At 42.7% G+C, this 13,313-nt stretch overlaps 1 protein-coding gene across 1 annotated transcript in view; it reads right to left on the bottom strand.

Annotated features, from left to right (window-relative positions):
- KIF2A (kinesin family member 2A) overlaps window positions 1–13,313 on the bottom strand; it is a 130,577-nt gene that overhangs the window by 114,833 nt on the left and 2,431 nt on the right. Inside the window, exons 2-3 of the mRNA XM_087862129.1 lie at window positions 5,347–5,528; window positions 3,692–3,947 (exon numbers count right to left, since the gene is read on the bottom strand). The gene's annotated coding sequence lies outside the window, so the exon portion shown is untranslated. The remainder of the gene's footprint in view (window positions 1–3,691; window positions 3,948–5,346; window positions 5,529–13,313) is intronic.

The raw sequence follows: 13,313 nt of genomic DNA on the forward strand, positions 1-13,313 counted from the left end.
CAGGATCATGACCTGAGCTGAAGGCAGTTGCTTAGCCAGCTGAGCTACCCAGTTGCCCCACCACCACACACCTTTTTTGAAGTAGGCTCCACACGAGCATGGAGCCCAACACAGGACTTGAAATCACCACCCTGAGATCAAGACCTGAGCTGATATCAAGAGCCGGTTGCTTAACCAACTGAGCCACCCAGGTGCCCCTAGACTCCCCGTTTTTGACTAATGATTGCCTCTTCCTCAGAATTCTTACCAACTACGCTCTTTGCTAGGCGTCCAGTATGCAAACAGCTGAAATTCTTCTTCCCCAGTGAAGATGCTGCAGAGTATTTGGAAGAGATATTTCTGGCTTGTCTGGACAAGGCTAGATTCTTGACACCAGCACAAAAGGGATATAGCAGGCCAGTGATAAAGGTGTGGCCTCTGTCCAGACAAAAGAATGCATGGATTCCCCCAAAGTGTTTGGAAAATCACCCAGAGTTGTAAACTGCAAGAAATCTTGGCTGGATGTAGGTATGTCTCAACAGTTTCAACCCCTTTCCCATTGCAAATACCTTCTATTATAAAAGAAAAAGAATAGATAACATAGCCTAACCCCACACATAATTTTAAAAGACAGTGATGTTAATATAATATAAAGGAGAACTTAAGAAAGTTATTTATAATAAAGAAACAAACACTGTAGCCAGATTCTTGCTTTTACACGTAGAATCATTGTGACTGTGGCAGCTAGAAATGCAGACTGACACTGGAATGTGTTAATGACTCAGATACCACACGTGGTATCACCATTGCTGAGGTGATCTTCCCAAATGGTACAAAGTGCTGGGTGAAGTCCTAAGTGAGACAACATCTGATCTTCCCTGCATGTATATGGTCATGGCATTCCTAGAAAATACAGCGCATTTAAAAATATTCAAAAATACTCTGTGTCTTGTGTAATAAAAGTAAAGTGAGGCTCAGATCATTATAAACATGGTTCTCACCTGGGAATGACCTACAAAGCTTGTCTCTGATAGGAGAAAGCTCTTTGCTTGCATGACTGACCCACGTATTATTGGACTTCTTTAATCCCAGGATCCTGGCCAGTTTACCCCACTCACTGAGCAAACCGAAATTTCCACAAAATTACAAAATGTTCCCTTAGGGCAGTCTGTTTCTCCTATCTTTACCCCACCACAGCTTTAACATATTCTGACTCTTTCTGACCTGGAAGGATTTGCATGAGAGGTGAACAGAAGGAGGTCAACCTGAATTACATCATGACTTCCTTTTTAAATTGTGGTAAAATATACATCTAATAAAATTAATAATTTTAATCAATTTTAAGTGTGTGGTTCAGTGGTATTAAGTACATTCACATTGCTGTGCAGCCTTTAACAGCATTTGTCACCTTAACATTTTCATCTTTTCCTCCAGATATTTTTTTGAAAAGAAATCATGTAGTGTATTTTATTTCTGGTTTTCTTAGGTCTTTCCAATGGTACCTACCTTGGGCATTAGTTTCTTGATTCTTGATTGGCCAGATTTGTGACTCGACTTGCTGTCAAGTTGGCCAACCACGGACGCCTGCTTATGCTGACCACCCTCCTACCCCAGTCATGCAGTATCTACACATCTCCCCACTCCCGCAGGCCTTGGCCCTCTGCAGCTTGGCTGCTGTGACAGAGATTGAGTAATCCTGAAACTCCTCATCACTCCGCGTTCCAGAAAATTCACCTCTCCCTTGGTACATCATTTCACATCAGTTATGTAATTCTAGTCCTTCTCATATTCAGCCTTACATTCTTGCTGTATTTGTCTACGCCTGCCTCTCTGAAGTCTTACGTTGTTAGGCTTCACAGTTGTTAGAAAAGGCAACTGGGAGGGGTAGAAAGGGCATGAGACATAGATTCAGAGACATGAGTATAATTCCAGTTCTATCTTGTACTAGCTGGATGACTGAGTCCAAGAACCTTCCCGGCTCTACAGGGGCAGTAGTCACTAGATACAAGGATAAGTGAGGGGGCTGGTTACTAGGTAAACTCCAGCTTTAAAAATACAAGTTTGTAGAGGTACTTGGGTAGCTCAGTTGGTTAAGGGACTGACTCTTGATCTCAGCTCAGGTCATAAGTCCAAGTCTGCATGGGCTCCATGCTGTGCATGGAACCTACTTAAAATAAAATAAAATGCAAGTTTATAAATTAATTTCTTATAGAAGATGGAATCTACCTACTTCATAGGACGTTCATGTCAGGTGTAAGTGAAAATCATAAAAGTATAAGGTATTATTAAGAAGCTCTGATTGTAATAAAAGATGCTTCACACATGCTTTTTTAATGATAAAATATGCCATGAAATATACAATCAAGTGGGATTCTAAAAACATAAGGTTGAAAAACACCACCTGCAAACCCAGGCATGATTTGTTTTATATTGTAGGGATCCGGTTCTCAAATGTTTTCTGAAAGAATGTTTGTGCTCCAGAAAGGTTATACAAAACCTCAACTTTCAGGTATTAGGAGACAATGACCTCACTGCTGCACAGCAGGGAGCTAAGCGTGGAAAGCCCCAGAGCATGTGCAGACGTATGACATTGACTTGCACCCAGCAGTGTGAGAACACAGCTTATCTTTATCAGCCTTTACGATATTATCCAAGAAGTCGGCCTGTCAGTGATCTTTTTCCATGAAAAGAGAAGCTACCCCCCAAAGGAGCTGTGATAGGAGAGCTGAAGTGTGAAATATTGTTGGACCTCCTATTCCCATTTACGGAGCCCTTACACTGTTCGAGGCTGCTGCTGGAGCTTGTAGACCAGCCGGAAACATGCTGAGCCACCTCAAAGCCAGAGGCAAAACAAATAGATGCTGTGTGCTGTGTATAGCCATCTACAGAGTTTTATGTATTTTTAAAACTGGTTAATGTCTTTCATGAAAATACTACCTGTGAGTTTGTTTCCATTAAAGCCAGTAAAGTAAAAATGATAATAAAGTCTATTTTTGGTGTAAGTAAAATATAAACTTAAAATGCTAGAAGTTTTTAATACACCTATTTCTTAACGTAATATTCTGAAAAAAACCATATGTTTATAAAGTATTATTACACAGTTCATACTGTAATTTAAAACATTAAAACATACACAAAACATGTATATTGGGGCATACATTTTTCCTTTTGTTTTAGGCTCCAATATGGCTTGGCGTTAACATTATCAGATCTAGGTTTCATTTAAAATTCTGTTATTCTGTTCACATAGATATTTTGTATTAATTTAGATTCTTTAAAATATTGTATTACACTATTATTTATCTTTATTACTGAGTTTCTGTGTCCCCTTAAATTTTGTGACTGGGGTGAGTTCTTCAGTCGCTTCCCCTAGTCCTGGCCTTGATCCCAATCCTCAATCCCAACCCAGCAGATATAAGAACTGCTACGGGGAAGGTAGATGTGCTCACTCTCCTAGAGGAGACATTCAAAACCAACATCCCGCCCCCAGTCCAAGTGAGTCCGGGAAGCAACATGTCCCGGACGGGGAAAGACATGAGCTTTAGCGTTAGATAGTCCGAGCAATTAACCAATCTGAGCCTGTTTTCTTATCTCTAAAAGGGATAAAAAAAATTTTAGCGGGAGTTCAACGAAATAACTTACGTAACACATCTGGACTTGACAACTGTTAACTTGTCCCCTTGTCCTTCTGAGGGATCATAAATCGACTCACCCCTTTTGAGTTGCTCACAGACATGCTCCCAGAAACGTCAGCGTCTGGATCTGCACCCAGGTGTAGTGCGCGGAACTCCGCTGTTCTCACTAAATCACACTCATTAGCTCCAGCTGTGGCAAGGCTGCATCTTGCCAGGGGCGTATTTCTACTTCAACTGCCCACGAGCGCTCGCTGCAGCCGCACGTGTACCAAACTGCCCACGGGAGTTTGGATTAGGAGCTCAGGAAAAAGGTGGGATGCCGAGACCTTCTGCCTGATCAAAACAACACACAGCAACACAGAGGAGTTACGTCGCCTCTTTCTAATTCTACAAATACTTTTTTAGCAAGAGATAGGATTTCTAAAACATTGAAGGGAACTTGAAGAGTTTTTCAATATAGGAGACAGTTTGAAAATAGGAATTGGATATGTTTATTAATTGTATACATTTTGGTATGTTCCTTCTGATGATTTAGATTTTATTTCATTTTACAGGCTGATTCTGGGGGTGCCTTTACAGCCTTTACAGGCTGATTCTGGGGGGTAGTTAGTGCCCAAATCTTGATTTTGGTTCCAGTCTTGATTTTGGGGTCCTGGGATTGAGCCCCGCTCCACACTTGGTGGGGAGTCTGAGAATTCTCCTTCCCTCTCCCTCTACCCCCTGCCCCCCATCTCTCTGTCTTTAAAATAATAAATACATAAATCTAAAAAAAAAAAAAAAGACTGCTTCCGTAGAAAAAATAAAAATTTTCTTCATGATGGCGGAGAGCCTATGCATCTCTCCTAGGAGTGATTAGGTGTGTTTACTATAAAACCGTGCATATACATATTTGTGACATATTTATAATTAAAAATACTTCATAATAAGCAACCTAATGTCCAACTTAATAAAAGAATGGTAAAATGAAATATACTATACCATAGACTAATATGCTAATGGTATTAGCATATCAAAATGGTATTTTCAGTGATTATGGGAAACAGGCTAATGATAAAATGTAAAATGAAAAAAAAAAACCTGGGACATAGCACTGTATAATATGAATATTACTTTGTAAAAATAACAAATATATATAGATTCACACGTGTAGAGAAAATTAGATATCAAAATGTTAATGACTAGTGATGGGATTATAGGCGATTTTCACTTTTTAAAAATTCTTACACAGATTTTCTATAGATAAAAAGATATGGTGGACTTTAACTGGAGTCCAAAACAGACCAGCCCGATTTTCCCACCGTGCAGAGAGGGCTGGTGGGGGGGTACGCAGGGTTTTGCAGGGAACAGAGCTACACTGGAGTCACAGGGACGGCCAGCGGCTCTTGAATATTGGTTTTCAGTCCTTTCTGAGACTTCATAGGCTGGCTAGCCTTTCTGTGTGTTGGTCACTCAATCCTTTTTTGGATTCCATAAACTAATCACCCTGTTTTGTGGGGTTTTTTCCCCAAGTTAATTGAGTTGGGTTTCTGGCACTTGTGATGAGGTGGTAAGTAATAAAGAAGAATCTCGCTTGCCCAAATAGCTCAGGAGCGTGATGGCTCTTATGCCATCAAAGATGGTATCAGACTTCCTTAGGTGTTGTCTACCTGAAAGTCAAGGTTCTCCGCTTCTAACACTATGAAACATTGATAAATTGAATTCCCTCACATCGAACAGGAAAAAATTTACTTACAGAAAGTATGACTTTGGGGTGCCTGTGTGGCTCAGCTGGTTAAGCTTCTACCTTTGGCTCAGGTCATGATCCCAGGGCCCTGGGATCGAGTCCTGCTCAGCGGGGAGTCTGCTTCTTTCTCCCTCTCCCTCTTCCCCTACCCGTGCTTGCTCTCGTTCTCTCTCAAGTAAATAAACAAAATCCTAAAAAAAAGAAAAAAAGAAAAAAGAAAATATGATTGTTAGATGGATGCCAGTAGGTCTCATACATCGAAACTTTTAATTTATTTACTATTTGTTCATTTATGTTATCTTCCAATTTTTTAAAAAATATTTTATTTTGAGAGAGAGAGAGAGAGCAAGTACGAGCTGGGGGAGGGGCAGAGGGAGACGGAGAGAGAGACTCCCAAGCAGGCTCCACACCCAGACGTGGAGCCTGATGTGGGGCTCGATCTCAGGACTCTGAGATCACGACCTGAGCTGAAAGCAAGAGTCAATGCTTCACTGACTGTGCCATCCAGGTACCCCTTCTCACTTTCAATCATAGCTACAAACCTAAAAAAACGTTAAGGAAGACATAAATTTTTCTTTAATGACCAAACACCCGCCAGGTGTCAGGGACTAAGCTAGGCGCTAAGTTACAAGTGTGAACAAGACTAAATCCCAGTCTTCAAGGAGTTAATCATCTAGTGGGAGGAGAAAGAAGTTAACAGACAATTGAAATACAGTGGCTGAGATATTCTGACTTGAAGGCCATGTAGAACTGTGGGTCCCAATTAGTGCAGAGGGAAAGAGTTTCCCAAGATCCACAGATTTAGCCAGCGCTAGGGATGTAGGCCTAGGGAGCGGAGGGGGCAGGCCTTCTAGACTGAGGCAAAAACATGGCAGAAAGGCCTGGAAGCAAGAGACAACCTGGGATTTCATGTAACCCAGAGTGTCTAGATTACAGAGTACAAGGGCTGAAATTATAGCAGTAAATAGGGGCCAGGTCATACAAAAGCATTTGGCTTTAGACTAAGGGTGATGGGGAGAAAGTTTTGAGCAAGAGGGTAAGAAAAATCAGATTTGAGGGGCGCCTGGGTAGCACAGCTATTAAGCGTCTGCCTTCGGCTCAGGGCGTGATCCTGGCGATCTGGGATCGAGCCCCACATGAGGCTCTTCCGCTGGGAGCCTGCTTCCTCCTCTCCCACTCCCCCTGCTTGTGTTCCCTCTCTTGCTGGCTGTCTCTCTCTGTCAAATAAATAAATAAAATCTTAAAAAAAAAAAAAGTACACTCAGGAAGCCTGCAAAGTAACGCAGGTTTGAAATGATGGTGGCCTCCTTGACCAAGGCGGTGGCCATAGCCATGGAGGGGAGTGGACTAGGTCAAGAGAAGTTGAGAGGTGAAATTGGGAGAACTGGGTCATGAATTGGATGGGAGGAAGAGAAAGTCAAAGGTGGTCTTCAGGTGTCAGGTTTAGGTGATTTGCCGGATGGAGGTGCTGCTGCCTGGGAGATGGTGGGGTCCTTGCTGGTGCGAGGGGCCTGGGCAAGAAGCATGCCCAGCAAGGGGTAGGATATATGGCACTGGTGCTCAGTGGGGAGATAGCGTGATTTGAGTGTTGACTGAATATAGTTAATAATTGGAACTGTGGATAAGATTACTCAGGGGGAATGGATGAGAATACCAAAGGAGAATATGTTGTTGAAGAAAATGACAGAGTGAGGACAAATCTCTGGGCAACCTCAACATTGAAAAGACACCATTTTGGGGAGCCGTTCCAGGCATGGTGTCCCATATCCTGTGAATGAAGCATGTATTACAACAAAAACGGAAAATCTACGGAGGAGAAAGAAAAAACAATTTCTTAGTATCCCATCAGCCTAAATCCTGACCGGGCACCTGTTTGTTTTCCTGTGTTCAGCTGGGTTTCTCCACAGAGCTCATAATCAATACTGAGTCATTCCCTGAGTTCTGAGGGTCCCCAGGATTCACCTTTGGCTTTTGTTTCTGTGACAAGGTGAGAGTTAGTGTCATGCTTGAGGCAAACACAGGCTGAGTTTGAGGGGCCACTGACATTTTAGCTTGAGGAAGAGCTGCCTGATCAAGAGCTCAAAGTCCATGAGATCAGTTCCAGAAGGATTATTAATATGGACATTCCTCCTAACCACCTGAAAAATTTTCATATTTCAGGCCCCTTCAATCTGTTATTTCTTGGGCTTGTTTTGAAAAGCAGAGCTCAAACTTCTTTTTGAGAAAGGGCAGAATTAAAATTCAGCAGATTGTTCATGCTGTGTAAATAAACTCCTCCCCAGAAAGTGAAGTCATCCTTTTCCCCGGGGAGTATAGAACTACTTGGAATCACTTACTGTTGTCCTAATATGCAAAGCTCCCAGTCTTTGTGGCACCTCCACTTTCTTGCAGGAGGAAGTCAGTAGCTGTTACCTTAATGTATGTTGTATACTTTCATTTTCACTACTCCATCGGATTGTTTTGGGATTTATAAGTAAATATTTCTCAATGCGTGATCTCCCTAAAGCAAATGCAAAAATGCTATGGTCTTGATGGATCCATCAGGAAATAGAATTTGCAGTTAAACTAGCAAAGAGGGGAAGTAGCAAATACTGTCCTTCAATGATCAGTTGACACCAAATGAGGTTTCTTGTTATTTTGTGCCCCTCCCCCTCATTTCTCATAGTTTGAAGATTGCAAATTCTCCTATATGTCATCATGTGAGGGGCCCAAGTTGGTCAAGAATAGCATTTTTTCATATGCTTTTCCTCGGAGCAACATGGTAGCCCCCTATTTTGTCCTGATCTGTTAATCTGACACAACTTTATATAGGAAACATAGGCAAACACTCTGCCTTTTATTTTTTGGCAGTTATCAGACTTCAGTGGGTTGCCTTCAACAAACAGCTGATGTAACTCAGTTAGTTCTGACCCTCCTGAGCACGTGGGAATGTCATCTTCAAGGCCAGCAGGCTCTGGCCACAATGTACTCTTTTGTAAACTGAATCATCACACACTCTCGGTGACAGTAATTATTCTCATGGGAATCATGTAATAGTTAAAGATTGCATTGCTTGGTCAGAGATATTCGGCCAAATACCCAACAACATATTATTAAAGATATGACAGTGTACGCTTTCTAAACAAATTTTAAAAAATAGTAATATTGTTCTCTAGCTTCTATAAAATGGGCCTATTGTATTGTTACTTCGATTACACCAGGGACACAAATGATGTATAAAATGCACTCATGGAACATGAAAATATAACTCCAATGCGGTGTAAATTTGCTCTAAAGCTAATATACTGGTGATAATAAACATTAAGCATTTAACTAACAACAATTTTATTTTTATTTTTTCTCAGAATAGGAAAGCTTTTTGGTGGCACTTTGGAAGGCTCAGATTTCTTTAAAACATCTGTCTAGGGAAATCTGAACTAATTTCTCTTTTATTTCCCTTTCGTAAAAATTCCCATTAGTAAGCAAATGCATTCAAAACCATTCCCTTGATCTTATAACTGTATTTTATAAAAATCTGCTCGGCTTTTCCTTTTTGTCCTACAGAGTGGAAGTGCTGAAGTGGGTGTCCGAATGGCACACAGGAACTAAGGCAAGTGGGAGGTTAGGGCCCACAGAGCTTGGTGAGGGGCTGCCCGTCTGCCCTTCTACTGGGCACATGAGGTGGGAGGTTGGGTTATATCCGTTCTGTTTCCGACCCTGTTTCTAAGGACATATTATAAAAAATGAAGCCTTCCTGAATTTATTTAAAACAGTAATACAAAGGAAGAATGATGTTAAAATGCTAGTTTTATGATAAATCACAGCACAGCACTCTTTCTCTTCCAAAAACCAAACAACTCCTGCAAAGCAAAACACTTACCCCAAATTCAGTCACACCGCATCCTTACGTTTCCCCCAGCACCTTACGGTCATATCATCTCAAAGTCATGCTGAGAAGATAAACATCCCTTTACCAAGTATGGGCAGAGACCCACTCAGTTTGTCTGATAGAACCGTGCTGAGACTATCTTCTTCCACAGACATTTAATCAGGTCATCGGAGAATTGAACTTTCTCTCTTTCCTCATCTCTTCTCTGACCCACTTATCTATTTCCTTCATAACTCTTAAGCCAACGTCGGAGAGAAATGTGACATGTGTAATGACTACAACATATTGAGCACTTACTATGTGGTGGGAATGGTGCTAAGTATATTATACGTGGAACTGCATTTAATCCCTACAGAAGCTAGGGCTTTTTCGTTTTACTTTACAGTAAGAAAACTGAGGCTCATCAAAGTTCATTAACTTGCCCCAGATCAGTCAGCAAGTAAGTGACGAGGCTGAGATTCGAACTCAAATCTATTTTACTGAGAGCCCATGCTCACTCTAACCACCAGGCAACGTGATCTTCCTCCTTGGCCATTGTTCTTGTCTGGGTACCTTAATATTCTCACTGGATACCTCTGGCTACTGAGATGTCTCTCCCTCCTGTGGCAACACAAGCTTGAGACCTTGCCTCACGGCCTTCTCCACATTCAAACTGACTCTTACTTATTCAGCACATTTTATTGAATACTTCTTTGTGCAGTAAAGTGGCTCTGAAATCAGAGCTCTCCCAGGGGAATCCAAAGCCTCCTTAGAAACAACGTTCTAATCTGGATTGCTCTGGAAGGAACTTAAAAAGTGCCTGTCCTCCCAACTTCTATTCTTGGATGGGTTTGGGTCTCTAGTTGGTTCAGAAATTCTTCATCCTCATTTAGACTCTCGGAGGGAGTGGCTCATTCCAGCATAGCCCATCCTCATTCTGCCCATAGCAGGTCCCTCTCTGGGCTCTACACCCCCCCCCCCAGGCCTTGCAGCAGGACAGGACAGCTGTGGGGCCCACGCTGCGTAGGGGCATGCGTGTGTGTCCCCAGACAGGATGTGTTCTCATCCTCGGAAAAACCTAATGGCTGCTTCCTTGCTTTGGCCACATTCTTTAGCTAAATAAACCTCTTGGGTACAACCAAAACATTTTGTGTCCTGAAATTGGGAGTGGTTTTGAAAAGTGAGCCCAGCTGTTAGATTCCAAAGATCGATGCTTCCATGCCTACTTACAGTTATAGGTAGCAAAGAAGTCTTTCCCTTTGTCTATTTTTCCCTCCAGCTGCATGCAAACGCACTGCATTTTATTTGTATTCAAGGTAGCTCAAATTTCAAGTACTATTCGTTAGGGATATTGATCTCTAAATACATGTAGATGCTTCTGTCTACATATTCAGATAGTGAGTGCACAGTTTCTTCTATTATTAACATCTTGCATTAGCATAGTATTTGTTATCGTTGATGAACCGATACTGATACATTATTATTAAACAGAGACCTTCGTTTACATAGGGTTCCGTCTTGGTGTTGTCCTGTTCTGTGGGTTCCGACAGGTGTATGACGTCATATGTTCACCATTAGAGTATCGTACAGCAAATATACTTTTACCTTTTCTACAACATTATAGACTTGGCCAAATGAATTTTGATCTTCACGACAACCCTACAGCTAGGTGACGTTTATTACTCTCATGATAGAGGAGATACATTCAGGGGGGTGATGTATTTGAGGTCCCACAAATTGAGGGTGCCAAAGCCAGGACCAGAACCAGCCAATGGCATGGATGGCGGCTGATCTCAGAAAGGGGTTAATTGCTGAGGACACAGACTGCAAGCCCCCACGAGGCCTCTTGGCTCAGGCACTTTATTTTCTAATGGCAGGTAGAAGGAGGAAGATTGCACATCTTCAAAGGAAACTGGATGGCTGATATTTGTTAGGCGAGACTCTGAGGTGACTTCAGAGACAATGGGTCTGGTGCCCCGTAATTAAGAGGCAAGGCCAGCCCCTGCCAGTCTGACTCAGAAGGCTTACTGAGTCATCCTGTTTGTCCTCTCTGCTGCTATTTATGGGCTTCCCAGTTGCTGATATTTGTTGGTTAAAGGCTCACACAACCCGTCTTGCCTAAAGCAGTGTCGCTTAAGGGGTGTTGAGAATAAATAGGGTGACAGGTGTTGTGGGAGAGTCATTTTTTAAGAATCTTTTGTAGCTGAGTCTTTTTTAAAGTTCTCTATGCTTAAGATACAGCTATCCTGAAAGAAAATGAAGGCCGAGACCCTCTCTGGACAGAGCTGCTGAATGTTTAGACTTTCTAGGGGGTGCTGGCTTTGACAGAGGGGCAGGTCGGCATTAGCGAAGCTATTGATGAGGACAACTAAGGAAATCAGGGGAACGAGACAATGAGAGGAAAAGACTGGAATGCCATCACTGAGGCAACTTGGGCATGTTTATCACCAGAAAGAGACAACGGCGACAACAGAACCCTCATAGGCCATGTCAGTCTGAGTCTGGTGAGGGACAGATGGCTCACGCAGATGGAGTGACCAGAGAAAGATGAATGCAGGGACTCTAGCAAGGTGTAGGCAGGGTGAAGGGAAACATGCTAGAGCTAGGGACCGCATGGACCCATCAGCATGCCAGGCCTAAAGAGGCAAAGGGTAGGGGCAGCCACAGGAACCCAGAGGGAGCTGGAGTTTAGCAGAAGGCTGCCTGACCCTTTGGGTCCTTGGGTAGAGGAAAGCAGGGCCACAGGGAGACAGCTGGACAATGAATAACCCACCCTGTTTTCTCTCACTCTCTTATCTCCTACTGATGACTCCCATTGGCCAAATTCCCAAATAACACACAGACCGTGGAACCCATATGAGGCAACCCATGAAGGTCGGTGTCCTGGGCCACCAGGCAGGCTGGACAGGGGTGGAGAGAGGACCTGGGGGACTCAACACCGAACATCTTCAACTACAGAGAAGAGGGTTAGAGCCACATTTTGTTGAAGTCTGATTTCTTCAGTTTATATTAGTAGTCAAGCTATCCAGTGCAGAGGAAAGTAGAGCCAAATGATGGAGAGACTTGGGTCCTGATGACAATGTTCATGCCCCTTGATCCAGCCCTGCCTGAAGCTGGTATAGCACCCTGGACTCTTCAGTTATGTGAGCCAAGAAATAACCTTTTTTGCTTTAAGTTAAAAAATAGTAAAGATATTAATTCAATAATTAAAATGTTAACTTGAAATGTATTAAACATACAGTTTAAACTTCATTGATCCCTTGGTCCTTGAAAATTCTGAAGTGCTTTTTTTAGAAGGATGTGTCTCTCCCCAAACCCCTACTGAAAACCACTCCTAGGAAACAATGGAAGGGAAGGTTGTGTTAAAGTTGAGGCGTACAGAAACCTTCATTAAAAAGCCATTGAATAGTTGAGATAATGAAGAGAGGGCCCCAATTTACAACTACACTTAGTATTTTCATATTTTCTCAGTTTGCACGGAGATTTAGCTTAAAGCTTTCCATTACTTCATTCAAGAAACATGTACTATGCTCCAGCCTGGTGACTGCAAAAGCGCCTATCCTGGTCTGTCTCCTTCTGACAGCCCAGTCTCTCCTGGGACCCCAGCCACCATGGGTAAGACTGATAACAGGCTGTGAAAAAAACCCTCTGAGGAGGTGACATCTGAGCAGAAATGTACAAGAAATGAGGAAGGAGCCAGCTATGAAGATCTGAGGCAAAGCAGTAGGAAGAGCAAGCTCAAAGGTCCAAAGGTTTACTTGAAGAACGGCAAGGGGGGAGGGGCTGGTCGGGCGCCCGTTCATATAGGGCCTCGTAGGCCATGATAAGAAATTTGTATTTTATTCTGACGGTGATGGGTAGTAAACAGAAGGCTCTGCGCAGGCGAGTGAGATGACAGAATTATTATTTTTTTTTAAAGATCACTCTCGCTGCCATGTGGAGAGTTGATTCCAGGGGAAATGAAGGAAGGAAACTGGCTAGCTATTGCAATGGTGTTGCTAAGGGACGCTGGTGGCCTGGAGAGGCCGACAGAGGGCAGTTCAGTGTGGGAGAGTTCCAGCCAAAAGGTTGACATGGATACACCGTAGATGGATACTTACACTTGTGGGGTTTTTTTTGCTTTTGTTTG

Source organism: Ursus americanus, chromosome 5 (genome assembly GCF_024610735.1).
Source record: "Ursus americanus isolate L20-20 chromosome 5, mUrsAme1.1.p, whole genome shotgun sequence".
Lineage (NCBI taxonomy): Eukaryota > Metazoa > Chordata > Mammalia > Carnivora > Ursidae > Ursus > Ursus americanus.